The following is a 26,475-nucleotide window of genomic DNA, read 5'->3' as shown; positions in this document are numbered from 1 at the left end:
CAAAACTCTCATTGAATCCAACAGCTTTCTCTTCTGTTTTTAGCTACTAGTTTATTTTTCCCTTGCTCTTTGAAGAAAAATGCTGCATGCAAATTGCTAGGTACGTTTGGAAAGGTGCAGGCATAAATGGTACTGTCTGGAATTGTTAAAATGCATTCTACCTAAATAGCTGTACCATGGAAGAACATTAACTGGTATTATATTTACTGAATCAGGAAAACTTGCTGTGTTTATCTTAACCTAGTATCTTTTCATGATTGTATTTTCAATGTTTTGTCAAGATTTTTGCAAAAGAAAATAAAATTCTGCATTGTTTTTTTTTCCCCCCAGTAAGCATGGGTTCTAATTTATTAAGATCTATTTATTATACATTCTTGAAAGAGCTAAGTGAATCCATGTATGTATCCTTTAACTTTATGGAATAAGAAATAAAAAAAGAATAGGAATGCCAAGATTTGAGCATCTTTTAGATTTTCTTCTCTATTTTTCCTATTGATCCCAACTATTTTAAAGCAGAATTTTTTCATAGTTCCAAGGAAATGCCTAAAGCAATGCCATGTTCTTATTCTAGATGACAAAATAAGATGGATAGTTTCACAGTTTCTTTTACAAAATAAAACTCTTCCCATTAGGGCTCATTACAGCATTAAATGTGTGACCAATATCATTCATAACCTTGGAGAATTCGAAGTTAATTGAACCTACATTGAAAGAAACAATATTTGAAAAATACATACATCAAAAAATAAAAAGTACAAATTTTCCAAAAAAAAAAATTTCAATTTACACATTTCAAATAGGAGATATAGGGCTATGTACTGTGTTCCTTTCTGCCCTACCTCAGACCTAAATTCTATGATCACTAACTGACCTTTTCAAATGAAGTGGAGAATCTGCCTCAGGCTTCACTGGGGGCAAGAGCAATGACTAGTCTTGGCACTAGAATGTGCAGTGGCCACAGATGTAGAGACAGGCCTGGCTGAAATTCTGGCTCAGACTTTCTATTCTTCATCTTGCAAAGCCTGCTCATATTGACATGGGAAAGAACTTGCATCAGTCCCATGAATCCTGGCCAGAAACTCGAGGACTTTGACCTTGGTGGTTTCGTTGTGGGCCCTTAGGCCCCAGAGGAATTCAAATTGTGTAGGATCACTATAGAAACACCTGTTGTTATTCCTGGTACTTTTCCTTCATGACATCTTCAGTGATGAGCTTCCTGGGCTCCCTAAAGACAAAGTACTTCCTTCCAGAATACATCCATATCAAATTAAAAACTTCCTAGATTTTCTTCAGTGGCACAGTTGCCCTTCACAAAGATCATACCCAGGATAAGTACCAGGATGCTGGGCTTGGGCATGCCCTGTTCACCATTAGGAACCGCATCATATATGAGGCCCAGTTTGATGAGGAGGTCATAGAAGTTGATGGGATCCACTTTCTTCACAGCAAGGCCAAAGATCACCTCCATGTGCTCAGAGGCTCCCGGGAGGATCTCGGTGAAGCAGTCTTCATATTCTTTGATGATAATCTTCAATGTATCTGCCTTTGTCATTGGTTCTTTCATTTGATACCTGGGTATCATTCTCGTCTATGGTGCATTCTTGGAGGCTGGCCCAGACTGTGAAGCGCTATCTTAGTTCTTCTTGGTTATTGGATCCCACACCTGATTTGCTTGATGAGGTGGCTGTGGTGGCATTGGAAGATGAGCAGAAAGTCTGAGGATTCTCAGGAGTCCTAGTTACACTAATATCAGGAGCTGCCTGCAAATTGTGAAGCTTTCGAGGATGGGAAGAAAGATGGGTCTCCTCCAGAGCCATGGAGACCTGTGCATCCTGCAGGCCCTGGTCTCACTGCATGTCTGAGTGGGTAGATCATGTAAGCATTGTGGATTCTTCTGGGGTAGAGGTATGTCACTTGTGGATGGCAGTGGGCAGGAGTGTGGACAGGAAGATGGGCAATGAGGAATCACTGCCAAATGTTGGTAATGGTGCAGAGAAATGATCCACCCATAAACTGCTGGTGGTGATGTAAAATGGTATGGCAACTGCTTTTTTATTATCAGTCATATCTGTGAAGAAGATGTCTTTTTGAGACTGAGTTAATGTAGCTTGAATTTCTGGAATCTGACAGATGTAAATTTTCTTAGGGATATGAAAATATCCTAGAAGGCTCAGTTCTGTCATGTACAAGATGAACTTAGACTTCTTCAACTTTGAGGCATTCAAGAGCATAAAAGATAGATCTCTGGTTTATTAGAAAAGGATAGAAGTCAAGAACAGCCACGTGGAAGAGATGCATAGGGTGACGCAGGGGGAAAGGGCATGGAGCTTACATGCCCTCTCCAGGTGTGCCACACTCCCAAATCCCCACATGTTCCCCAGCCTGGAAATTGTGCATTATTATTTTTAAAACAAGCATTTTTCATTCCACTTCTGTTCCTTTTCATTTGCTAATCCAATTTTTTATGATAAAGAAAGTACTTATGCATCCTTAAACTGGTGGTCTTCTTTGCTCTTGGTGGCCTGCTTGGAACCAGTCTCTGTACCTATTCTATACACACACACACATATATACATATACATATACATATATATATATATGTTATATATATGTATGTATATATATACACACACACACACATATATACATATACATATATATATATGTTATATATATATGTATGTATATATATACACACACACACACACACATATACATATACATATATATACACACACACACATATATATGTATATATATATGAAAGCATATGAATTTTATTTTATTGTTTTAACTTGTATTTTTTTTTAACTATAATTTATTATCAAATTGGCTAACATACAGGGTGTAAAGCATGCTCTTGGGTTTTGGGGTAGATTCCCATGGTTCATTGCTTAAATACAACACCCAGTGTTCATCCCAACAAGTGCTCTCATCAATGCCCATCACCTATTTCCCCCTCTCCCCCACCGCCCATCAACCATCAGTTTGTTCTCTGTATTTAAGAGTCTCTTATGGTTTGCCTCCTTCCCTCCCTCTGTGTAACTATTTTTCCCTTCCCTTCCCCCATGGTCTTCTGTTAAGTTTCTCAAGGTCCACATATGAGTGAAAACATATATATGTCTTTCTCTGACTGACTTATTTCACTTGGCATAATACCTTCCAGTTCCCTCCACATTGATGCAAATGGCAGGATTTCATTCTTTCTCATGGTCAAGTAGTATTCCATTGTATATATAAACCACATCTTCTTTATCCATTCATCAGCTAATGGACATTTAGGCTCTTTCGATAATTTGGCTATTGTTGAAAGTACTGTTGTAAACATTGGGGTACGTGTTCTGTAGTCATATTTTTAGATGTTTGATCTTGAACCTAAAGAAATTAGAAAACAGAAGCATGTCAAAACAGTGCTTCTCATCACCTTCCTTCTTCCAGTATCACTAGAGAGGTTCAAAGCATGTTCTATTTGTACCTGTTAGCCCATCAATGCTTTCTCTGAGAGATGAGAAGCAATAATTCAAGGTCATCTACATGTTACCAACAAACTCTGGATCTGCTTAAATCCTGTGAGGAGAGAGGGCTGCATGGAATGCTACCTAATGGGGTTTTGGAGTGATGGAGGTCCAGAGCCAATGGCTAAGAAAGAATTCCTGAGACATATTTGGTCCAAAGAAAGGTGACTTTATTAAAGCACTGGAACAGGACCTGTGGGCAGAAAGAGCTGCACTGGGGTTGTGAAGAGTGACTGGTTATATACTATGGAAGGAGATAAATTGAAGTTTCTTAAAGAGATTTCCACGTGCTAAAGAAGACTCCCGGATTTCTGGAGGTCTAGCTATTGTCAAGCTAAAATTTTCCCTCTAGCAAAGCATTATCATTAAGACAGTAGGGAGTTCCTGGAGATTAGGCCATTGATGAGATACTTGTAAACTGATGGAGACCATCAGTTTAACCATTTGTTTTCTGTCCTTTCCTTTGTTCTTGGGCAGCCAGGAGTGCCTGAGGAATTTCACACAGATCCCACCTGGGAGTGAGGGGATGGTTTGCTAGCTTGTGCTTTGCCCTCGGTTTGCCTTATGGTCCCTCATCACTACCTACACCTATGTCAGGTCCTGTAGATCTTTGTAGAACTGCAAACCCATGGAAGGCTGCCCTGCACATATTTCTCTCAGCCCCATACCTGGGTATCAGGAAAAATGAGCAAGTTAGACAAACTCAAACTTCCAGTCACCAGCCCAGGATTCTGCTCCTGACATTGGTACCAAGGGAACTGGTTCCTTCCTTAATTTGTCAAGTCATTATACCACAGCTAGCTTTAGTTGCAGGGGATAAAAGGGCAGGTAAAACCAGATGCAGTCCCTACTCTCATGTGGCTTATAGTCTAGTAGAAAAGAATTGAAATCAAATAATTACAAAAATAATTGTATACTTACAGCCTGATTGAGTACAGTGATATGAGGGTGAGGAGCTAAAGAGTTTATCCTGGTTGCTGGAGCAGGTAAGCCTTCCCTGAGCAATAATGTCTATGCTAAGTTAATTTGAGAATGGGGCATTGTAATGTGGAGGAAGGATGATCTTGTGAAGGAGGAGAGCATATATAAAGGCACTGTGGTTAGAGGGAGCAAGATGATTGAGGATCTGAGAGAAAACAGCATGGTTGGAGTGTAGAGGGTCAGACAGGGATGGTGTGATGTGAACCTAGAGATGCAGACAGGGGCCAGACCATATCAAGGTCTTGGAATTTGGGGTTTTATTACGAGAGCAATGGGAGGTCATGAAAGGATTTAAGCAAGGGGCTGGTGTGGAGAAAGCACCTTGGAATGGGGTAACATGCCTCAAAGACTCTAGATTCTCTGTGAGTTTAGCTTCCATAAATAGTCTAACCTTTTTCTTTCTTTTTCATATTATCAATGTGCAGTGTTAATGAACAAATACCAACCTAGTGAAGTTAAAGACCTATTTGGATTTATTCACCAATTCATGAATCAGGCAACATTCCATTTAACAAACAGAAGGGTGCTCCCAGAAGCACCTAAAAATGGAAGTCTTCTATAGGCAGAAATGGGGCAGGACAAGAAAGTTACTAACAAAAGAAAAGACAGAATTGTTTCAGGCAAGGTCACCTTCCCTTAGGGGAAAGGGTAGGAGGTCTTATCAAGCAGATTATCTCCCAAATGCTGATCAGGAAATTCCACACTGATTGGTTTCAAATTCCACTCCTGGGACAGGCTGAAACTGCAATTAAGTTAGGTATGAAGGTGGGGTTTAGCAAGTGACTCCATTTTGGGGCTGTTTCTGCTTAACAATAGTCAAATCTATTTTTATTTTCAAATAAATGATGATGAATCTTTAAATATATAAAGATAAATAATTGCCAACGGGAGACCAAAAAGGTACTATTACTGAGAAAACAGAAAAATTATTGAATTATTTCTCTAATGAAAATTTCTACTCTACTATTTGCCTTGATCATTCTGAAATTTTGTCCCTTTTAAGATGACAGATTGTATTCTTTTAGTGCCTACTCTATAAAACACTAATTTGTTTTTATTATGTTTGAACTACTTTTATACTCAAGGAGTACCCCAATCTCTTTCACGTTCAGACAATCCAAATCCTTACTTACTTACTTACTTATTTATTTATTTATTTATTTATTTATTATTTTTAGTATTACCTCCTCCCAGCCTTTATACATCTGGATCAGAAATGCCAGTTTCGGGGCGCCTGGGTGGCGCAGTCGGTTAAGCGTCCGACTTCAGCCAGGTCACGATCTCACGGTCCGTGAGTTCGAGCCCCGCGTCAGGCTCTGGGCTGATGGCTCGGAGCCTGGAGCCTGTTTCCGATTCTGTGTCTCCCTCTCTCTCTGCCCCTCCCCCGTTCATGCTCTGTCTCTCTCTGTCCCAAAAATAAATAAAAAACGTTGAAAAAAAATTAAAAAAAAAAAAAAAAAAAAAAAAAGAAATGCCAGTTTCTTTGAGGATATTACTCTGCAAGTCCATTCATCCCTACTTAGTCAAGTCTTCAAAGAAATGGAATAACATAGCCAAATATTTACTTACTCACACTTCTCTTACATCTGTCTTTTTTTTTTTTTAATTTAAATCCAAGTTAGTTAACATATAGTGTAATAATGATTTCAGGAATAGAATTTAGTGACTCATCACTTACATTTAACACCCAGTGCTGAGTTTAACAAGTGCCCTCCTTAATGTCCATCACCCATTTAGCCCATCCCCCCATCCAACACCCTGCCAGCAACCCTCAGTTTGTTCTTTGTATTTAAGAGTCTCTTATGGTTTGTCTCCCTCTCTGTTTTTATCTTAATTTTGCTTCCCTTCTGCTATATTCTTCTGTTTTGTTTCTTAAATTCCACATTTGAGTGAAATCACATATTTGTCTTTCTCTGACTTATTTCGCTTAGCATAATACACTCTAGTTCCATCCACATTGTTGTAAATGGCAAGATTTCATTCTTTTTAGTGGCTGAGTAATATTCCAGTGTGTGTGTGTGTGTGTGTGTGTGTGTGTGTGTGTGTATACATACACCATATCTTCTTTATCCATTCATCAGTTGATGGACATTTGGGCTCTTTCCATACTTTGCTATTGTTGACAGTGCTGCTGTAAACATTGGGGTGCATGTGCCCCTTCAAATCAGCACACGTGTATCCTTTGGATAAATACCTAGTGGTGCTATTGTCAGGTCATAGGCTAGTTCTATTTTTAACTTTTTAAGGAATCTCCATACTGTTTTCCAGAGTGGCTGCACCAGTTTGCATTGCCACCAGCAGTGCAAAAGGGTCCCTCATTCTCCACATCCTCACCAACATCTGTTGTTGCCTGAGTTGTTAATTTTAGCCATTCTGACAGGTGTGAGGTGGTATCTCATTGTGGTTTTGACTTGTATTTCCCTGATAATGACTGATGTTGAGCATTTTTTCTGTGTTTGTTAGCCATCTGAATGTCTTCTTTGGAAAAGTGCCTATGTCTTTTACCCATTTCTCTACTGGATTATTTTTTTGGGGAGTGTTGAGTTTGATAAGTTCTTTATAGATTTTGGATACTAAACCCTTTATCTGATATGTCATTTGCAAATATCTTCTCCCATTCCATCAGTTGCCTTTTAGTTTTGCTGATTGTCAAAGATTAGTTAGCCATATATTTGTGTGTCCATTTCTGGGTTCTCTTTTCTGTTCCATTGATCTAAGTGTCTGTTTTTGTGCCAGTACCATACTGTCTTGTTTATAGCTTTGTAATACATATTGAAGTCCAGAATTGTGGTGCTTCCAGCTTTGGTTTTCTTTTTCAGGATTGCTTTGGCTATTTGGGGTCTTTTCTGGTTCCATACAGATTTTAGAATTGTTTGTTTTAGCTCTGTGAAGAATGCTGGTGTTATTTTGATAGATAGGGATTGCATTGAATATGTAGATTGCTTTGGGTAGTATCGACATTTTGACAATAGTTGTTCTTCCAATCTAAGAGTTTGGAATGTTTTTCCATTTTTTTGTGTCTTCAATTTCTTTCATAAGCTTTCTATAGTTTTCAGTGTTTAGATTTTTCACCTCTTTAGTTAGGTTTATTCCTGGTATTTTATGGTTTTTGGTGCAATTGTAAATGGGATCAATTCCTTGTTTTCTCTTTCATTTGCTTCATTATTGGTGTATGGAAAGCCAACTGATTTCTGTATATTGATTTTATATACTGTGACTTGGCTGAATTCTTGTATCTGTTCTAGGAGTTTTTTTTTGGTGGAATCTTTTAGGTTATCCACATAGAGTAACATACCATCCATGAAGAGTATAAGTTTGACTTCTTCCTTGTACATTTTGGTGCCTTTTATTTCTTTTTGTTGTATGATTGCTGAGGCTAAGACTTTCAACCCTATGTTAAATAGCAGTGGACAGTGGTAAGAGTGGGCATCCCTGGTGTGTTCCTGACCTTAGGGGGAAAGCTCTCAGTTTTTCCCCATTGAGGATATTAGCTATGGGTCTTCACATATGAGATATTGAGGTATGTTGAGGTATGTTGAGGTATGTTCCTTCTATCCTTACTTTCTTGAGGGTTTTTATCAAGAAAGGTGCTGTATTTTGTCAAATTCCTTTTCTACATCTGTTGAGAGGATCATGTGGTTCTGATCTTTTCTTTTATTAATGTGATATATCATATTGATTGATTTGTGGATGTTGAACAAGGTCTGCATCCTAGGAATAAATCCCACTTGATTGTGGTGAATGATTCTTTTAATATGTTGTTGGATCCGGTTTGCTAGTATCTTGTTTAGAATTTTTTCATCCAGGGGTGCCTGGGTGGCTCAGTCGGTTGAGTGTCCGACTTCGGCTCAGGTCATGATCTCGCAGTCTGTGAGTTCAAGCCCCACATCGGGCTTTGTGCTGACAGCTTGGAGCTCGGAGCCTGGAGCCTGCTTCGGATTCTGTGTCTCTCCCTCTCTGTCTCCATCCCTCCCCCACTCATGCTCTGTCTCTCTCTGTCAAAAATAAATAAACATTAAAAAAATTTTTTTTAAAGAATTTTTTTCATCCATGTTCATCAGGGAAATTGGTCTGTAGTTCTTTTTAGTGAGATCTTTGTCTGATTTTGGAATCAAGGTAATGCTGGCTTCATAGAATGGTTCTTTCATTTCTGTTTTTTGGAACAGCTTCAAAAAGAATGGGTGTTAACTCTTCTTTAAATGTTTGGTAGCACTCCCCTGGAAAGCCATCCGGCCCTGGACTCTTGTTTTTTTGGGAGATTTTTGTTTACTGATTCAATTTCTTTACTGGTTATTGTCTGTTCAAATTTTCCATTTCTTTTCTACTTCTATTTCTTTCTGATTCATTTTTGGTATTTTATATGTTTCTAGGAATTTGTCCATTTCTTCCAGATTGCCCAATTTGTTGGCATATAATTGCTCATAATAGTCTTTTACTATTATTAGTATTTCTGCAGTGTTGGTTGTGATCTCTCCTCTTTCATTCATAATTTTAGTTGGGTCCTTTCCTTTTTCGTTTTGTTCAGTCTGACTAGGGGTTTATCAGTTTTGTTAATTCTTTCAAAGAACCAGTTCCCGGTTTTTTTGATCTGTTCTACTATTTTTTGTTTTGTTTTCTGATATCATTGATTTCTGCTCTAATTTTTATTATTTCCCTTCATCTGCTGGTTTTGGGCTTTATTTACTGTTCTTTTTCCAGCTCTCTTAGGTGTAAGATTAGGTTGTGTATTTGAGACCTTTCTTCCTTCTTTAGGAAAGCCTGGATTGCTGTTTACTTCCCTCTTATGACCACCTTTGTGGCATTTCAGAGGTTCCGGGCTGTTGTGTTTTCATTTTTATTGACTTCTATGTACTTTTTAATTTCTTGGTTAACCCATTCATTCTTTAGTAGGATGTTCTTTAATCTCCAAGTATTCATAGTCTTTCCAAATTTTTTCTTGTGGTTGATTTCGAGTTTCATAACATTGTGGTCTGAAAATATGCAAGGTGTGATCTCGACCTTTTTGTACTTGTTGAAAGCTGATTTGTGACCCAGTATGTGATCTATTCTGGAGAATGTCCCATGTACACTCGAGGAGAATGTGTATTCTTTTGCTGTAGGATAAAATGTTCTGAATATATCTGTTAAGTCCATCTGGCCCAGTATGTCATTCAAAGCCATTGTTTCCTTGTTGATTTGCTGTTTAGATGATCTGCCCATTGTTTTAAGTGGGGTGTTAAAGTTCCCTATTATTATGGTATTATGATCAATGAGTTTCTTTATGTTTGTGATTAATTGATTTATATACTTGGTTTCTCTTCATTGGGAGCATAAATATTCATAATTTTTAGATCTTCTTGGTGGATAGATCCCTTAGTTATGATATAATGCCCTTTTTCATCTCTTGTTACAGTCTTTATTTTAGAATCTAGTTTGTTTGATATAAGTGTGGTTACTCCACCTTTCTTTTGATGACCATTAGCATGATAGATGATTCTCCATCCCCTTACTTTCAATCCGCAGGTGTCTTTAGGTAAAAAATGAGTCTCTTGTAGGCTCTTAAAAACTGAGAATAAACTGAGGGTTGATGGGGATGGGAGGGAGGGGAGGATGGGTGATGGGCATTGAGGAGGGCACCTGTTGGGATGAGCACTGGGTGTTGTATGGAAACCAATTTGACAATAAATTTCATATTAATAAAAAAAATCCAAAATAAAGAAATAAATAAAACAATAGGTTATGCCACAGTGTTGACTTTTAGATAGTCCATACAATTTTTCTTGTTACACAATATGATTTTCTGACAAGTCGAACAAGTAGTATTTTTATTGCAGAGGAGTCCTCTAAAAATAAATCTTTCATATTTGGTTAAATAAAATAAAATAAAATAAAATAAAATGACTCTTGTAAGCAGCATATAGATGGGTCTTGTTTTCTTATCCATTCTTATACCCCATGTCTTTTGATTGGAACATTTAGTCAATTTACATTTAGAGTGAGTACTGAAATATATGAATTTGGTGCCATTATGTTAACTGTAGAGTTTCTGGTGATGTTCTCTGGTCCTTTCTTTATTGCTTTTGGTCTTTTTTGTTTTGTTCATCTTTACTACACTCAAAGAGTCCCCCTTAAAATTTCCTGCAGAGCTGGTTTAGTGGTCTTAAACTCCTTCAGTTTTTGTTGTTGTTGTTGTTGGCTTTGTTTTGTTTTGTTTGGTCTGGGAAACTCTCTTCTATTTTGAATGACACCCTTGCTCGATAAAAAATTCTTAGCTGCATATTTTTACAATTCAGCATGTTGAATATAAACTGCCACTCCTTTCTGGTCTGCCGAATTTCTGTGGATAGATCTGCTGTGAACCTGATCTCTCTTCCTTTATAGGTTAAGGACTTTTTTTCCCCTTGCTGCTTTCATAATTCTTTCCTTGTTTGTGTATTTTGTGAATTTGACTTTGATATGCCTTGCTGATGGTAGGTTTTTGTTGAATCTAATGGAAGTTCTCTGTGCTTCTTGGGTTTTGATGTTCTTCCCCAGAATAGGAAAGTTTTCCAATTTAATTGCTCACATAAACCTTCTGCCCATTTTTCTCTCTCTTCATCTTCTGGGACTCCTATGTTTTGGATGTTCTTCCTTTTTAATAAGTCACTGAGCTCTCAAAGTCTTATACCATGATCTTTTGTCTTTGTTTCCCTCTTTTGTTTTGCTTCATTATTCTTTATAATTTTATCTTTTATATTGCTGATTCACTGCTCTGCTTTGTCTGTCCTTGCCATTGTGGCATCCATTTGAGATTACACCTCAGTTATAGCATTTTTAATTTCAACCTGATTAGAGTTTATTTCTTTGATCTCCACAGAAAGGTGTTTTCTATGTTTTTTTTAAACCCCAGTTAGTATTCTTATTATTGTGGTTCTAAATTCTAGTTCATACATTTAGTATATCAGTGTTGATTATGTCCCTGTCTGTCATATCTTCCTGTTCTTTCTTTTGGGGTGAATTCCTTCATTTTGTCATTTTGGATGCAGAAAAAAAATGATAAAATTAAAAAATTTAAAACAAAACAAAAAATAAATAAAGGAAGCTAGATACTAGGTGTGTTTCAGTCTTCTTGTTGAAAGAAGCTTGATACAATAGAGAAAAATGGAAAGGAAAGAAAAAGTAAGAAAAAATTGAAAAATTAAATAATAAAATTGAATAAAATAAAAGAAATGAAATAGAGTAAAAAATTTTTTAAAATAAAAGATAAAGTAAAAAAACAAAAACAAATTTTTCTTTTTCTGTATCCAAGAAAAAGAGAGAAGAGAAAGAAAGAAAAAAGAAAACAATGTAAGCAAGAATAGAAGCAAAGAAAACGAACAAGTAAGTGAACCCAACAGAATAAAACCCAAATGAAGTTACATCCAGTTTTCCCTCATGAAACTACGAAACACTCTATAGTCTGTACACTAAGCAGGTGGAGTGACTTGTGCTTGTCTTCTGGGGGATGTGCTTGGAGGGCGCAGTTTGGTGGGACTTGGTGTAACAGCTCCATTCTCCACTAGCTTAGCTTACTGGGGTGGACCCCTGTGTGTGGGGATGGGGGAGAGGTAGAAATGGCTTCGCCCAGCTCCCTAGTCTCTGGCACAGGAAGTTTGCACTCTTATTGACCTGCTATCAAGCACCCCTCCTTTGTCTTAGGCTTCTGTCCACTCCCTGCCTCTACCCTACCCGTGTCTAAGCTGTTTGTCTGCCAGGCATCACCTCCCTCCACAGTTTTATCTCAGATGGCATTGTGTTACAAAACCCCACACTTCAGAAACCCCTGCAGCTTGGACCCATGCTGACTTTCTGAGGGTTGGTCTCACTGAGCAGTGGCTGGGTGCCTGCTTGCCACAGAAAATATTGATGTGATAGTGCAGTGGCAGAGGTTCAAAGAATAAGGCAAATCACAAAACACAGCTGGTGCCACATTTCCCTGCACTCTGGCATCTTTGTCTCAATACCAGCAAACATGGCTGCTCTCCAGGGTCACAGGGTCACTAGGACCTTTGCCCGTGGGGAGGCCCTATGGCCTCTACCAAATGCACTCCAAGCATGGTAACCGCTTCTCCCCATGTGGCACATGGACTCCTCAGACCACATTGTCTTCTCCTGGGGATTCTCCCTACTTCCTCACCAGAGCACTCCCAGGCACTGAACTCTGAAACTTCAAACACTGTGCTCCAATGTTGATAGAATCCTGGTGGTATTGAAACCTTTTCCTTTCTTCCAATCAATGGTCTTGGGGAACATATTTCTAGTTCAGTATCCTGTGAATGGTTTCACTCTTTATCTCTCTTTCTCTCCAGCTACTTTCAGGGGGAGTGATTTTCTTGCATGATCCCAGTGCATCACACTCTCCCCTTTTTCTTTCTCTGTTCTCTGTAAAAAAAAAAAAACCTCCCTACCCTCCATGGATTTTCTCTCCCCCAGTTAACCTCTCTACACTGTGTACCTGCTGAGTTTTGTGGCTCAAGTTATGCAGACTGTTGCATTAATCCTCAGATCAATATCCATGTGTTCAAAATTATTTGGTGCTGGTCTAGCTGCATTTCAGGGACAGTACAAGCTCAGGGTCTCCATGCTGCTCCACCATCTTAACTACTCCCTTGTCTTAGGTCTGTCTTAATTAATCTTTACTCTTTGTGGCTTAAGGTCCAAATGGAAAGGTGAATTATCTGCAAATGTCCTACATGTAGGGAGGTATTTTAGTTAGAGGTTGTTGGTTGCAAGTAACAGACCAATAAAAGATGAATGTATTAGAAGAATTTGCTCACCAGATTTCAGAAGGAACAAGAATCAGGGCTATTTTAGCATCTCTGTAGCAGTCTTATCAGGGGGCTTTGGAGACACTTTGCTTCACGTGTTTGAGAGATGAATACATTAATGTATTGTGGCAATGGCTTCATCTTAACATTGTAAGTATAATTTAAAATACCAAAAAGAGGGGTGCCTAGGTGGCTCAGTCAGTTGAACATCTGACTCTTGATTTCAGCTAGGGTCATGATCCCAGGGTTGTGGGATATACCCTTATATTGGGCTCTGTGCTGAGCATGGAGCCTGCTTAAGGCTCGCTCTATCTATCTATCATCTATCTATCTATCTATCTATCTATCTATCTATCTATCTGCTCCTCTCCCTTGCTCTCTCTCTCTTTCTCCCTCTCCACCACCAACAACAAGATGCCAAAAAAAAAAGGTCAAAAATCCAAATAAAAAAGAATCTAGCACACAGAAAAGAACCTACTATTCATATTTTTGGAAGGCAACCTGACTGTATAATTATAGCCTGGAAAATTATCATGTCCTTTGATCCAGTAGTCTTAACCTCATAACAATTTAAAAAAAAGGTTTGTGTTAATAAGTTTACACTTTTGGCATTTTTCCAAAATGGATTTGACTTTCATTTGGAGAATACCTTCATAAATTATGATTGTATGGAATTGAAAATTTGATCAACATTTCAAAATATTTTGGATAGCTTTGTGACCATGGGATTGATTTAATACTCTCAATCAAATTTGTGACTTAGGGTTTCAGCAATCCCTCCCAAGGGGCACCATTCCTAAAGATGTGCAGTCTGAGTACATGACTTAGGCAGAAAACATTAATTCACAAAGAGCTGCATTAAAGCCAGCTCCCTGAATCTGAGACTCACAAATATACCTCTGCCTCCAGCTAAGAGTGCTTTAAACTTGGAATTTGAATCAAACTTAGCACCAAGTCTTATGAAGTGAAAGGTCACTTATTTAATGGCATAGTTTTAATTAAATGATAATGGTTCTTTGTGTTATATAAAAAGAAAGTAAGCAAGTTCCAAAATGGAAGACTGAAAAACTAATTCTCATGAGGAAATCAGACTTAGGAACACGGACAGCAAAGTTCTTATTAATTACTTTTTTTAATGAAAATTTATTTTGTTCCATTTGCCTCTGCATTAACTTTTATAATGGAGTATATTTCCTATATTTATATTAAGTTTTTAATTACAGTAAGTGTTGCTGAATCATCTTACCCAGAATGTGCAAAACAGAACAGGAATACTGAAGACATATTGCTATTAGAACTTAAGATAAACTGTATTGATCATGAAAACTCACTTTTCAATACTTACTATTTTAAAAACAAATTTTTAAGTTATATAATATTAATGCAAACTCAAAACTATTTTTGCTTCATTATTGGCCATTTCTCTCTCAAACTGAAAATGCTTCTTGTCTCTGTAGATAAGGCTATAAATGTTCATTATTCAGTTTATGGTTAACCATGTTGGTTAATTTAAATAATAGGAAGTAGAGCAACTTTGTGGAGATTCTCACTAACGTGAAAATAAAGACAAATTTAATATGCACATAGATAGGCTGCTCCATTGTTTATGTTTGGGTGATCTGGTACTGGTTGCTCCCCTCTTTTCAACATTTATCTATCTCTATTTCTTCCTTATTTTCATTTTCTGTAAAAACTTTAAACCTAGTTTTAGCCAAATTGTTCTACTGAAAATGTTGTGAGAAATCCAACGATTTTTAACTGCTAGTACCAATGATTTTTAATATATTATTAACTGAAGTTTAACATACCACGTTGAAAATTACATAGATCATAACTGTACGTCTCAATGAATTCTCTCATCTAAAAGTAACCACTATCCTTACCTTTTATGGTTTAGTTTTGCCTGAGTTTTAAACTTCATGTAAATACAATCATACAATTCTCTCTTTCTTCTTTGCTCCACAGTGCATTTAAAAACATTTTTTTTATTGTTTATTTATTGAGAGACAGACAGAGCACAAATGGGGGAGGTGCAGAGAGAGGGAGACACAGGATTTCATGTAGGCTCTAGGCTCTGAGCTGTCAGCACAGAGCCCTATGTGGGGCTCAAACACACGTGTGTGTGTGTGTGTGTGTGTGTGTGTGTGTGTATAGATAGATATAAATATCAAAAGGAGTGGAGTGGATTGCTATGTCATAGAATAAATATTCCAACTTCTGTGGACAATGCCAAATTTTTCTCAAAATGGTGGTAACAGTTTATGCCTCAACCAGTGGTATATGAGACTTCGTTATACAAACGTTATTCTGAGTCTTGAATTTTCACTCTTTCAGTAGGTGATTAGTAATATCTCATTGCATTTTTATTTGCACTTCCCTGATTACTAATGAAATTTGTCACTTTTAACATTCTGTTTGGATTTCTTTCTTTTTTCTTTTTTTCGTATGTGTGTGTGTGTGTGTGTGTGTGTGTGTGTGTGTAGTGCTGTTTCAAGGCTCCTCCTCATTTTTTTTAATGGGCTGATTTTTCCTATTGTTTTGTAGTTATATGTATCCCCATATCTCCTCCCAGTCTGTGGCTTGCCTTTTTACTGTCTTAAATGTGTCTTTTGATCAACATACATTTTTAATTTCAATGAAATCAAATTTGTCAATTTTTCCCTTTGCCGTTAGTGTTACCAGTAGGAGTGTCTGCATTGTATGAATGGAAGTCTCAGTTCTTGGATTCCCTAGGTAAAGATTTATGCGAGGATTCTGCAGTGGAATAAAGACAGAAGGAAAGTAGCAAGCACAAAACAGTTTATTAAAGGAGAAGTACACACTCAAGGTGGGAGAGCAGGCAGGTTTCCAACACGGTACCAGCCCAGAGGTTGTTTGGGGATTGGACACTATTGAGACTTTCTGGGCTGGGAGGAGCTGTGGCACACAAGGGGGTGGTTTCTAATGGAGGCTGTTTCCAATCATTTTCAACCATTGACAAGATTTGTACCAGAACTGTCATGGCAGTCTTTCTCCAGTGGGGATGGAGAGCCATGCTCTGCACCTGGGGCTCTTGGTCTGTCAGCCCCAAGGTCTTGGAAGCAGCAGGATCTGGATGTTGTGTCCCAGGTTTCTAATGTGTAACCTATTTATCACTCTTCTTGTCTCCCCTCCGCTCCTGTCTCTGTAATCATTCCCTCCCCCACATCAAGGTCGTGGGACTCTGCCTGGGGGTGTTCCTTCCACTGCTCACATCTGGCTTCTACCTAATATTAGTACTTTTTACATTCTGTTGAAGAAGTCATTTTCTTATCCTGGAGGCATGAGGGTATTTCCTATATCATCTTCTAAATGTTTTATTGATTTACCTTTTAAAAATCACTTTTGGATGTTGTGGGGATTAGAGAACAAGTCAAACAAGGCTTGTATAGAGTGTTATCTAGGAAAAGTGGAGATCTTAAGTTCGATATAAATGGTTCCAAGTCAAGGACCCAAGCAGCTTTTACTGAAAAAAAAAATTACATAGACTGAAGTTCAGAAGAAGGGAGATATAAATAGCATTTTGAAGGACAATGATGGTTGTGGATCCTGGCATTAGCGGGCTTTGTGATTTGCTACTAATTGGATTGCAGTATTCCTGAGTGTGTTAAGGAATGAATTGTTTTGGGATGTGAGGGATGCAAACCCAGCTTCCCTGAAGACCATAAGGGGGAGCAGCTCACCTTACTCAGAGAAAGGGCTTTGAACACCTTCCTTGTAGGAAAGGCAATATATTTCAGCTAAGAAATAGATGTTTGGAGAAAGTCATAGTGCTGTTTTTTCATAGTTGGATTTTTATCTGAATTCTGGTGTGTTTTTCACTGAACACTAACCAAAACATGAGCCATTTCACTGAAAGAAAAAAGTATCGAGGAAGTCAGCTTCACAATTTCTTAAAATGGAATCTATTCTACAGTTGTTCTTTTTTAAAATAACTCCAATTTCATACTTCCCAATCAGCAGTATTTTCATGAAATAGCTAACAAATGAAATAAAACTATTTATAAATATGAAGACAAATACACTGGTTCCACTTGCCTTGTTAAATTAGCTTCCAAACAAAGTGGTTTCAGTACTCTTGGTTGAAGAAATTATTAATGATTAATCAGGATTTCTGGAAAGGAGCAAGACTTGAACTGTGTCATTAATGAGTTTGATTTTGTCATTTGAAAGGGCTTGAGTGAAGGAATAACAGAAGTGTGTAAGACATGGGTTGGGCTAGGTCCTTGATGGGTGGGAGATGGCAGGAAGGTTTTCCAATTTAAGTGAGGCCTGATTTGGAGGCCATCGAAAACTGGGCAGAGGCAGTGCATTTGATGCATCAGAAAATGTGGGAAACTATTGGCGAAATTGAAGAATGATGAAAATAGTATTTAAGAAAGGCTACCTGTGCAGTGGTGAGCGGAAGAATCTGCAGTGGTGATTCTTTGGACAGCAGGTCAGTGAGGAGTGTATGTGGTCAGGCAGGATAGACAGGTGCTTTCAAATCAGAAAAGCCTAGCCTCTCTGAGGCTCCTTTTTCTCTGTCATTGTTTTCAAGGCAGTTGGTCAATAATCATTTGCTAGCAAGTTATTGAAAATTAAATCTAGGTTTAAAAACAGAATTTTAAAAACTGGACAATTACTGGATTGACTTCCAAAGCTAAGGGAGAGCTGAGTAGCCAACTGTTGGGAAAACAAGAACTGAGGCAGCTGGGGCTGGGGGCAGTGGTATTCAAGAAATGGAACTAGAGATTTAAAACCTGTGGGAACTTTTTTCATCTCTGAGGAAGAGCAGGGTGCAGGGTGGTTTCCACTATGGAGTAATGAAGGTGGGTACTGGTGACTATGCCCACTCACCTGTTCCTAGTTCTTTCACCAGCAAGAACAGACTCTTCCCTTAGCTACAGTTATTAAATTCTGAGAAAAGAGGGGCGCCTGGGTGGCGCAGTCGGTTAAGCGTCCGACTTCAGCCAGGTCACAATCTCGCGGTCCGTGAGTTCGAGCCCCTCGTCGGGCTCTGGGCTGATGGCTCGGAGCCTGGAGCCTGTTTCCGATTCTGTGTCTCCCTCTCTCTCTGCCCCTCCCCCGTTCATGCTCTGTCTCTCTCTGTCCCAAAAATAAATAAAAAATGTTGAAAAAAAAATTAAAAAAAAAAAAAGATAGCTATATAGTCTGCACATGAATAAAACCAAGGCGTGGGCTGGATACCAGTAATGAGAAATAATGAAATGAATATTTGGAAGGAAAATCACATGGACTTGGATTGGTTTGTGGAATGTGTTGATGGTGGACAGGCGCTATCACGTCAGATGTTTTACCTTTTGGCTGCATCTTACAACAAAGAGCAGTCGTATACGTAGACATTCACGTTAAAAATAGAAGTTTTGTTAGTTCCTTCCATCTGTGGGAGGGTTCCCCTGTGTGTGGGAGGTATATCCTGCAGTCTCTCCAGCTGGGTGCTCTTCAGTCCATGCTAATAGAGACCAAGATCTCAGCATCCTGAAGGTCCTCTAGGACCCTGGTTTATGCTTCCTGCAATCACAATAACCTCTTCAGTCACCAGTTCCCAGCACGGCAAGCAGTGTGCATGGCTGGCCAAAGTGATACTGCTAATCCAACAGGTTTGTGGGAGAGAAGTCTCTATCTTTATGAGGCTAAGAGGGTATTGTGGTTCTTAGCAGTGCTACCAGATAATCCAGTCATTTACTCTTTTCTCCATACAAACATTCACGCTATTTAAAATCTAAATCCAACATTTATATCATCATGTTACGTTGTTCATAATTTGGGGTCTATAAGGCTTCCACTAATTAAATTATTACTATAGTGATTGTTTGTTTGTTTTTTTTAAATCCATTATATGGTGAATTGAGAAGGTGAATCAGGTGTAAGAAAGATAATCCCAGACCTTCTCCAGGCTCAGAAATGTAAGAGAGGCATGAGTCAGGGATAATTCCAGGTTTTTAAAGCTTCAGCTAAGAAGCAGAAAAATATGTTTTCATTTCAAATTCTTTGGAATGTGTAAATAAGGAAGCACTCAAAGATCTTTTTGTGTGTGCTGTCCTCAAAATGAGCAAGAAAAACAACAAATAACAGCAAAACTTAGCATTGTGACATTGCTCTGAGAAAACTTTGTGAAAGGAGGAGATGTGTAAAGATTTGACTGACATAGATTATCCCTGCAGGAAAGAAAAGGCCTAGGAAGAGAAAGAGGCAGAGAAAATTGAACTTTTGATTTATCCTACAAGAGCACAGCAGACCGGAGGGAATTAAAGGGAGGAAGTCAGGAACAGAACAGGAAAGGTAAAATGTAGGGGGTAGAAAGAGAAGCTTCTATAATACAGGAGATTGTGAGATATCTTTGTCTTAAGATGATAGAAACAGGGAGGGTGACAAAACAGAAGAGTATGGAGAACAAACTGAGGGTTACTGGAGGGGTTGTGGGAGGGGGGATGGGCTAAATGGGTGAGGGGCACTAAGAAATCTACTCCTGAAATCATTGTTGCACTATATGCTAACTAATTTGGATGTAAATTTCAAAATAAATAAATAAATAAATCATAAAATCAAATTAAAAGATGATACTCTGTAATGTGTGGAAAAGTGTGAGAGTGTTTTTTTTTTTAAGTTTATGATTTATTTTTGAGAGAGCAAGGGCGAGAGTGGTGGAGGGGCAGAGAGAGAGGGAGAGAGAGAATCCCGAGCAGGCTCTGCGCTGTGTGCTCAGAGCCCGACCTGGGACTTGACTCACTAACCATAAGATCATGACTTGAGCTGAAATTAAGAGTCCAACACTTACCAACTGAGCCACCCAGGCACCCCAATGAGAGGGGTTCTCATTTCAGAGTCATTTATTTGACCTCCTGTTAGGTGTTTATGGCATTCATTGACCAGAGCTTATACCTAACTTTATTATTTCTTTATAGTCTTAATAATCCCTGGGGCTGCCATATGTACATACCCTCCCAAACACATACCTGTGTATATATGTATAAATATTATAACTCCTTTAGAGAAGAAAGAAGCAGTTCTGGTCACACCCATTTGCGGTGTGTGCCTACGGAATGTATACCTCATTCACTCCTATATCAGTTCATGTTAACTTTATTATTAATGAATCGGTTCACTCTGCCCTTTGAGTCTGCTAAATTAGCTAATTGTATTGATCAAATGAATTCATAATCACCAGTCACCATCCTGGTTAATTAATAGCAACAGAAGCAGTGGCAGTAACAACTTCTGCCTCTCTAGTGTCTTACAATTTACAAAGTGCTCTCACAGATTTATCTTATTTGATAAATGAGCTTGCAATGCATGTAGCATACATGCAACCAGACTTTTGGCAAACAAAATGCCATATTTAAGCGGGGGCATCTCTTTTCTCACAACCACAGAGAACGACCTCTGTTCTCAGGCCCATTTCAATAAAAAGTTTATGTAGACACAAAGAAAGCACTCTAGCATCCAAAATGACAGTGGTCTACCCACTGAGTATTGGAATATGCTGAAATAAAACAGGCTCCATTGGTACATAAGATTGATTGGAAGGATTTCTATGAAATAGGAGGGTGTGGTTCATTTTTGCTTTAAAAATGTTGAACATATGTAGCACTTAGTGTTTTTGTGATTAATTTATGGCTGATAATTATTTTTAAAACAGTTTTTGGTTTCATGTTTTTCTTACAGTTTTGCTGAGGGTTCATTGACAAAAATGGTATATATTTATGGTGCACAATTTTATGAGTTTTGACTTACATATATACTGTTAAACCATCACCACAATAGAGATAATATACCCATCACCCCAAAAGTGATGCCCCTTTGTAGTTCACTTTCCAAGCCCCTGCTCCCCAGACAGCCACTAATGTGCCTTCCATCACAACAGGTTAGTTTGCATTTTCTAGAGTTTTATAAAATACAGTGATGTAGTGGGTACTCTTTTTAACTTGAGATCCATCCATGTTCTTAATGTATATAAATAGTTCCTTGCTTTTTATTGTTGAGTTGTATTCCATTGTATGGATAGTCTGTGATTTGTTTGTTCATTCACCTGTTAATGGACATTTGTGGGGGTTTTTTTGTTTTTATTTTTGTTTTTGCTTTTTCCTAACTTCAGGCTCTTGCAAATGTGTTATGAACATTTATGTACTATCTGTGTATGTCTATCTTCCTGCAGTTATGTTGGGTAAATACTTAAGAGTGGGATGGCCAGATCATATAGCAAGTGTATGTTTATTTAAGAAAGTGCAGTACTGTTTTCTGAAATGGAAATCAAGCAGATTGTTTACAAAACAAACATTTCTTCAACGTAAACTTAAACTTGCACTGTTTAGGACACTTGATTCCCCAAGGGGGTGGGAGGAAGGGTACTGTTTAAACTAGTTAAGGGGCGCCTGGGTGGCTCAGTTGGTTGAGCGTCCGACTTTGGCTCAGGTCATGATCTCGCAGTTCGTGAGTTCGAGCCCTGCGTTGGGCTCTGTGCTGATAGCTGAGAGCCTGGAGCCTGCTTCGGACTCTGTATCTCCCTCTCTCTCTGCCCCTTTCCCGCTCATGCTCTGTCTCTCTTTGTCTCTCAAAAATGAATAAATGTTAAAAAAAATTTTAAATTAGTTAATGAAAATGAGTCTTGATCGAGCTCATAATGTTTTAGAATTTCTGATTGACAAACTCAGGTTTATTCCAATAGATTTTTTTCAAGCTATTTAGAGCTGATATGCCAAATATAATCTCATTATCCATTTGAGGCATCCATTCATTGCCTGGGCTGTAGCACAAATATGTCACTCACTTGTCCTGCTTCTGCCCTTGTTTATATTGAAGTTAATGGAAAGATCTTTACTAAAATTATTCAAGTTAGGATTTTCATTATATGGAGACTTTAGTTATAAATACAGATTAACTGAAACCAGAAATCTCAGAAAAAAGATTTATTTCTAGAAATATTTATGCCTTTCCTTAGAATGAGGAAGTAACCAAGTTTGACATATAGAACATACAGAGAATTGAATGTGAATTTAGAGATACCTGTTCTGAGTCCTCCTCTCCTACTTTTTAGGAGTTTCTTTAACATGAATGGCATGGAACAGTCATTTTTCCTTTAACAATAGCTATCATCCCATACCATACACGGAACCAGCAACCCTGCCGCTTCCCACATTACTGAAAATTTGGGGGCCTGTGTTTCTCCTCCTCATCTTTTGCTTTGAGTTCCTGCTTTTACCAAGCTCTTGATTTCCTCTATGTCTTGCTTCCTTCAGCTAGTCTGCTCTGTCTGCCCCACACCAACACAAATATGGAACAGCCTGCTTTTCTGCAATCCCACAAAGTAATATGAATACGAGGCTCTTGCAGTTAACGGAGTAGTATCACAGGTTTGGGGGCATGGAGGACTTAAGAGGTGAAGGCAAGGGATTATATCACAGCACAGCAAATAAGAGACAAGAGTAGTCCTTCTCAAACCTGAAGTGTACATCGATCACGTGGGGATCCTGTTAAAATACAGTATATCGGGGGTGGGCCTGAGATTCTGCATTTCTACCTAGCTCCCAGGTGATGCTGCTGCTGCTAGTGTAACTACAGGTTTAGAACCACTGGCCTGGAACAGTCTAACTCTGTTTATTTTTATTCTCTGCTACGCTGGCATTAAGAACGTACAGGAGACCTCAGGCGTCCTGCTAGCATTAAGAAAAAAAAAGGTTTTATAAGGTATGAGGGAAGGTAAAAAAGAAAAAAAAGTCTCTTATTTCTTCAGCTTCTACCCGTGACTTACCCATCATAGTTCTAGCTACTTGGAGGTTCTGTTTAACTAGATTATAAAAACAATATGCATGATAATGAGTAGTCCCCAAATAATATAAAAGAAGTGACCTTGACGGAATCAGGGACTCACCAGTAGTGAGCTTTGAGGGGTCGATATTGCCAACTCCAAGCATAACCCCACAGGGGCTCGCTCAAATTATGTGAAAGGAAAAAGCCCTAGATTAGTGTAATGGTTAAGGGTAGGGGCTGGACAAAGCATAAGAGACTCTTAAAAACCGAGAACAAACTGAGGGTTGATGGGGGGTGGGAGGGTGAGGAGGGTGGGTGATGGGTATTGAGGAGGGCACCTTTTGGGATGAGCACTGGGTGTTGTATGGAAACCAATGTGACAATAAACTTCATATATTGAAAAAAAAAAAAAAAAGGTAGGGGCTGGAGCCAGAGTGCCTGGGTTAGAATCTTATCTGCACTGATTACCAGCTCTGTGGCCTTGGCAAAGCAACTGCATACAGCAGTATAGGGCATATAATGGTGCCCACTAGAGTTGTGTGGTGTACAATCTGCACAGCTGTATGTATAGCCCTGGATCTTAGGCACCTCTTTAAATTATTCTCTGTCTCAGGGCCCCTGGGTAACTCCGAAGCATCCACTTTGGCTCAGGTCATGATCTCGCAGTTTGTGAGTTCGAGCCCTGCGTCGGGCTCTGTGCTGACAGTTCAGAGCCTGGAGCCTGCTTCAGATCTGTCTCTCTCTCTCTCTCTCTCTCTCACTCTCTCTCTCTCTGTCCCTCCCCCACTCATGCTCTGTCTCTCTCTCCTTTGGAAATAAGTAAACATTAAAAAAGTTATAAATTATTCTCTGTCTCTTTTTCCTTATTTGTAAATGGAGATAATAACTACCTACCCCATAGAATTGGGGAGAGTTTTATTTTTTTTTTATTTTTATTTTTTCTTAGGAAATTGCTTTTTTATTTAATTAAATGATTGACTTTAATTTTTTTTATTTTTTTATTTATTTTTATTTTTTATTTTTTCAATATATGAAATTTATTGTCAAATTGGTTTCCATACAACACCCAGTGCTCATCCCAAAAGGTGCCCTCCTCAATACCCATCACCCACCCTCCCCTCCCAATTGGGGAGAGTTTTAAATGGTTTCATACTTATGAAGTGTTTAGAACAGAAGCTGGCATATAGTAAACATTCAGTAAATGCCATGTTGTCATTAGTTTTCTTTAAAATTTAGGCAAAAGCGTAGTAGGGATTTCCACTAAGCACAGGAATTTTCTTTTGAAAGAACTAGGGTATAGGAAATAGAGAATATTAGAGAGAAAAGAATATTTGATATATACCCTTATTATTAATACAACTCTACTAAAAATTAATAAAACAAAATACTGGACAATAATTTTGATTCCAAACCTCCAGCTTCAAGCCTCTGAAGTCCGAATGAGAGACAGTCTCTTTGCCTAGGAAGAAATTGGGTCAGGATTAAGAACAGTAGAAATAGCTAAAGCAGAGAGATGTGGGAAGGCTTTTGTTCAACATTAATCAACAAGTATTTATTGAACACAAATGATAGGTGCCAGAGATACAGTGAGGAATGAGGTTACACGGTATTGCCCTCTGAAACTTATTTATTATTCAGCCAGAAAGACAGACAAGAAAACAAGCAATTACAGTGTGATAAGTGCTGTTACAGAAAGGACAGGGTGATTTGAGGGCAAGCATTTTCTGTTTCAGCCTAGGGTTTGCTGTATTTTTCTGAAAATTTTGAAGGGATGTGTTTAAAAACATTTTAATGGTAACAACTGAAATGGAGGTAAATTGTGACTGTAGAACACTCTCATTCTAAGATTTTCCATGGGGTCATGCTCCTCTCTGGCCAACTCTGGGTAGGGCATGTGACTGCCCAGGTCTACCCTCCCTCCACACTTACACCCTTGGCATTCCTTCACGTCCCACATGCCAAGGAACAGATTGGGAAGAGGACACATATGATAATTTCCTGTTGCAATGAAAGGTGGTTTGGGTTAACCTGGTGAGGATCTTGTCAAGGTAACAGACTGTTTGTTCTATGTCAATGAGACCCCAGAGAAGACAGGGAAATGACCAGAGATTCCTGAAGAAACATGGCAAATTAGCTTCACTCTTAGACTTTGTCCTCATATTCCTTCTCTCTTGGACCTGGTCTTTGTATCTCCCTTTTTGCTCCAGAATTCAGGTTGAGTATCTCTAGTGCAAGAAGGGATATGCGATGACTTGCCTCTCCACCTCAGCCCAGCTCCATGTCCTGGCCATGAGCAGACAGTTACCCGCCCCCCAACTTGATCCACATCAACCTCATTTCATTTAGAAAAGACTTCACAGCACTATGACTTAAGACTGCGCCCATAGATGCTCTCAAGTATTGATCAATTCATCAGTCATACAAAGAACCTTTTCTATAGCTTTTAAGGAACTACTACTGAGACTATATCTATTACAGGCATATCCCAGACATGTTGCAGGTTGGGTTCCAGACTACTGCAATAAAATGAATATCACAATAAAGTGGGCCAAATGGAAGTTTTGGTCTCCTGGTGCATGTAAAAGTTATGTTGAGGGACATCTGAGTGACTCAGTTGGTGAAGCGGTGAAGCGTCCGGCTTCAGCTCAGATCATGATCTTACAGTTCATGAGCTCAAGTCCCAAGTCAGGCAGTGCAGAGCCTGCTTCAGATCCTCTGTCCCCTCTATCTGCCCCTCCCCTGCTCTGCTCTCTCTGTCTCTCAAAAATAAATTTAAAAAGTTATGTTTACACTATACTGTAATCTATTAAATGTGTAGTAACAATGTTTAAAAATTGTGCAAATCTTAATTTAAAAATGCTTTATTGCTAAAAACTACCAACCAAATGAGCTTTCAGTAGGTCATAATTTTTTTACTGGTGGAGGGTCTTGCCTCAGTGTTGAGGCTGCTGACGGATCAGGGTGGTAGTTGCTGAAGGTTGGGGTGGCTGTGGCAATCTCTTAAGATAAGACAATAATGAAGTCTGCCTCATTGATTGATGCTTTCATGAGTAATTTCTCTGTAGTCTGTGATGCTGTTTGATAGCATTTTACCCACAGTAGAACTTCGTTCAAAACTGGAATCTCCTCCAGTCCTGCTGCTGCTTCATCAACTAAGTTCATGTCATATTCTAATCCTTTGTTGTCATTTCAGTAGCCTTCAGAGAGTTTTCAAGGAGGAAAGTCTATCAAGAAACCACTTTCTTTGCTCATCTATAAGAAGCACCTCCTCAATGTTAAAATGTTACCATGACATTGCAGCAAATTAGTCACATCTTCAGGCTCCAGTTCTCATTCTAGTTCTCTTGCTATTTCTACCACATCTGTAGTCAGAACACATACAACCTTTATTGATTAAGTTTTCTGTCTTATATGGGCATGGTTCATGGCACCCTAAAACAATTACA

The 26,475-nt window shown here is 38.6% G+C and overlaps 1 pseudogene; it reads right to left on the bottom strand.

Moving 5' to 3' along the window:
* Window positions 1–1,001: 1,001 nt before the first annotated feature.
* LOC131508538 (melanoma-associated antigen B16-like) lies at window positions 1,002–26,191 on the bottom strand (annotated as a pseudogene).
* Between the last annotated feature and the right edge of the window lie 284 nt (window positions 26,192–26,475).

The sequence above is a fragment of the Neofelis nebulosa genome, chromosome 4 (genome assembly GCF_028018385.1).
Source record: "Neofelis nebulosa isolate mNeoNeb1 chromosome 4, mNeoNeb1.pri, whole genome shotgun sequence".
In the NCBI taxonomy this organism is placed as follows: domain Eukaryota; kingdom Metazoa; phylum Chordata; class Mammalia; order Carnivora; family Felidae; genus Neofelis; species Neofelis nebulosa.
The sequence above is the reverse complement of the archived record's forward strand: the minus strand, read 5'-3'. Positions and strand labels throughout refer to the sequence as shown.